The 4,070-nt window shown below is 46.7% G+C and overlaps 1 pseudogene; it reads right to left on the reverse strand.

Moving 5' to 3' along the window:
• Positions 1–3,082: 3,082 nt before the first annotated feature.
• LOC136649837 (5S ribosomal RNA) lies at positions 3,083–3,199 on the reverse strand (annotated as a pseudogene).
• Positions 3,200–4,070: the final 871 nt, after the last annotated feature.

Below are 4,070 nucleotides of genomic sequence, written 5' to 3' on the forward strand. Positions count from 1 at the left end.
AAATAAAAAGCAGAAGGTATTGTCTGTTGTTAAACATCTGTGCTTCTCTGGTCATAAAGCACCTCCTGAATGATACATTAACAAAATCAGAGGCTATACTTTGGGGAGTGGGAGTGTACGTAATAATAAAACTCCCAGTTTTGGCTCATCCATCACCAGTCTTACGAGAGTGTACTCTTCATTCCAGCTACAAATTGCGTGAACCACTTCCTTGTTTTTTTTTTGCCCCCAAAATCTATCATCTGGAAGATAATATATATAATCAGGTGTCCCAAAGATGGAAAGACTCTGCAGTGCATCTTTGTTACATTTACATTGTCTGTGTTGCTATGGAAATCTTCAAATTTGAATACACACCCACACGTGCATGCACTCACACACCCCAATCGGCCAAGGTTCCTATGGTAAATCAATATTATTTCATCAACTACTATTTGGCCTTGTGCAGCAGTATCTTTTCCTAGTCTGGTTCGCTGTAAGGAATGGGATTTGAGATACAAACACAGTGGCACCACCTAACTCTCTCTGCTTCATTGGGTCTGTAGGGACCAGCATATCTCCTTAAACAAGTGTTTCCCAACCTGGGGGTCGCAGCACCCCAGGGCAATGGGAAACACTGAATACCCCCTTAAGGATAGTGGCAACTGGCAGCAGGATGGCAGTGATGGCACTTCTGGGTTTGTGACGCCACCAACTGAGTAAAAAGGAGTTTTTCAAACTTATCCAGCTGCAGCAGTGGCTGGAGACACCACAAAACCCAGGATCTTACCGCCACCAGCACCAGTGAGTCAGAAAACCCCCTTTTTCACTCTGGCGGTGGGGGCTCGAACCTGGAAGTGCTGTTGCTGCAGAGTCGCCACTCCCCGTAACACCCTGCAAACACTCACCTTTGCATAAAGGTTGGGAACCACTGTCTTAGACCCAAAAATGCATGACTGAAGGCCCAGTCCCATGAGCTATTTACAACAGTAGATCTATCAATCTGCTGCTGTAAATGGCCCTGTGATAATACAAATGTCACGCCACAGTTGTGTGCAACAAAGCCAGTGACAGGAATGGCCGGCGGCTCAGCCTGCGAGCCAGACTTGCCCAGACACTCTGCTGGCCCAGGTAAGGTGGCAGAAGGGGCAGTTCACGGGCAGTTTGGGAGAGGTTCAGGGCTTGGAGTGCAGGGGACTGAGAGTAAGCTGGAACAGATGGATCTTGGTGGCAAAGACACATCAGAACCTATCCCCAGTTTTCCAGCCTGCCCTTCTCCTTTTGTCTACTTGGACTTACACCAGCAAAAAAGCTGGTGTGGTTTCAAGGAGACCCATAGCCTATGGGCCATAGATAATTGGGCAGCCTACTGGAAGGAAAGTAAAGAAATATTTTACTTACCTGCCATTGGCTGTCTGATCCCCACATCACCAGGTCACTGGTCCACCTAGCACAGTCTTGTCCATTATCTCTAGGAGTCCCAGGGAATTATGAGGTTTCTTGGAAGCTCATCAAGAGTCAAAGGAGTGCTGCAGATTTTTGGAAACCACCAGCTTAAATTTGCCAGCGGAACCTACATTCCTCTGTCAAGCACTGAGCATTAATGCATTGTCCTTTCTCTGCTCCCCTAAGTCACCTTCACCTGCCAAAGAACCCCAAATTTCCAAAAGCCTGAGGCTGCAGTCCCAGGACTCTTAATAGTAAATCCCACTGAATGCAGTGGAACTTCTGACTAAACATGCCTAGAATAGCCCTGTGAATCTCCAGCAGCATAATGACAGCCCAATCCTGCCTAACTCCCTGTGCAACGGTGCAGCAAAACCAACACAATGTCTACTGGATCCCATGGGAGAGTTTCAGCCTTTAGAGGCCTCCTCAGGATAAGGGAACATTTGTTCCTTTGCCCTGGGGTAAGTTCATGGCAGCCCACCAGGTCTACTTGGACCTGCACAAGAGTTATAACTGGAGCAAGGCTGTGTGGACCAGTGAAGGCAGACTGAGCCAGGAAAGAGGTTAAGAATTTGGCAGACACTGCTGCTGAAACTGTCCCCTTCACAGCCCTGATACACACCCCTTCCTCTCCCTGTCTTCTCCGCCTTGCGCCCACCCTTCACCTGCCTCCCTCCTTCGTGTCTTTGCAGTCTTACCTGTGGCAACAGGTGTCCACTGGCTGGTTCCTGCTTCTGGTGATGGCCAGGCCACACTTTCTGGCATGTCACATTTGCAACAGCAAGAAAGTGCACGTTTCAGCAGCATAACTAGAGGGCAGGATTGTGAATCAAGCATAAAACACCAACACGTTACTTTTTCTGGAGACGTAATTTTTGTCCTGGAAGCAAAATTCACAGACATCTGTCAGTGGGGCACATGTGTTCAGTTGCACATCGTAGAAAGCATGTCATTAAGGCCTAGATATTGGATATGAAAGGCCTTGAAGGAGAGGGAATAAAATAATCGAAGCCTTTTCAGACTCTGATTGATCATAAACGTTTCAATCAGCTGATGAGATCCAGGCCAGGTAAGATAAAACAAAATGAAATGTTTTGGGGAAAACAATAGCAAACAACATCAGGGTTGTGAAAGATGAAACTGAGAGCAAGAGGATTATGGTGAGGTTTACAAATCTCTTGTAAAGTTAGTGTGATGCTAACACTTAAATACTGAGATAGGAGACCAAACTACATATTTCTGCTTTTTTTTTTTTAATTCATTAAGTAGCAGCAGGAGCTGGTTCAACAGCCGACAGAATCAGACTATTTGCCCACCCAGCCCACAATTGTCTACTTTGGCTTAGGCAGGGATTTCTCTCGGGCACGGTAAACTGACATAATTTGAACGGAAGTAGCCAGGCAAGGATTAAACTGGGATACTATACATACAAAGCTACACTAGTTACATAGGAAGCTTCCGTACACTGTGTTAGACATCTGGTCTATATAGATCCAGACGCTCAAGTATTCTTAAGTCTAACTGGCTCCAGCTTTGCAAGATTCTCCAAGGTTTCCCAGTCCTACCTTCAGTGACTCAAACTGGGACCGTCTGCATGTAAAGTATATGCTCTACCACTGGTTGGCAACCTTCAGTCTCGAAAGACTATGGTATAAGCCTACAGCACCCAGTATTCCCAGGCGGTCTCCCATCCAAGTACTAACCAGGCTTGACCTTGCTTAGCTTCCAAGATCAGATGAGATTGGGCACGTGGAGGGTAACAGTTGCTGACAACTGAGCTGTGGACAATTCCCTAAGAAAAGGTTCTCAAACGGGGGCATTGCAACACTCCAGCCAGTGGGAAAACAGTTGCTACACCCTTAAGGGGGTGGTAATGTCGCGATGGTAGTGATGGCACTTCTAGGATTGCACTGTGGCTGTGAAAAAGAGGTTTTCCACATGCCTGGGGATTGTGCCAACCCTCCAGAGGGTGCGTGGGGGGGTCCCATGGTCCCCTGTGCGGGTCTCACACTACCTCAGAATGGCTCCCTGATGCAATTGTGACCCACTTCTTGTTTTTGTCCCCTGCCCCCTGCAGAAAATTCCCTTTATTCACAGTGGCGGCAGCACAATCCCAGAAGTGCCATCACAACCATCACCCCCTGCAACTACATACAGAAGTTCCAACTTTCTTGTAAAGTTTGGGTACCTCTGTCCTAAGGTATGCAATCTATAGGCCCTTCCTTCAGCACTTGATCATGTATATGCTGCGGGGCCAAAGATACTCTTGAACTTTTCCTTCACAAATAACCTCATAGAACCTATTCCAGAGATCTGAGTTGCTTTTCGGTGGCACCGGAATTAATGGCAAAACAATTAAAAGTACTGCACATGAGACTGCAGAGTTCTAAATTCCTACTTCCTCCTGAGCCCCCTTTCTTCTGAGCCAGGCTGCTAATTCACTTTTGAAGACATTTCCTTTTCTGTATCAATGAGTCTGATCTAAACCAAACACACTTACAATAAGCCCGGACAACCCCGATTTTGATATCATTAGCCTTTCACCTCCCAGGGACTTCTTCAGGAGGGAACAACAATTTATGACCAGATGCTGCAAAGGGGGAAAAAAAAAAATAGTAAGCATTGCCATCCAAACCTCAGGT

The sequence above is a fragment of the Tiliqua scincoides genome, chromosome 4 (genome assembly GCF_035046505.1).
Source record: "Tiliqua scincoides isolate rTilSci1 chromosome 4, rTilSci1.hap2, whole genome shotgun sequence".
NCBI classification, from domain to species: domain Eukaryota; kingdom Metazoa; phylum Chordata; class Lepidosauria; order Squamata; family Scincidae; genus Tiliqua; species Tiliqua scincoides.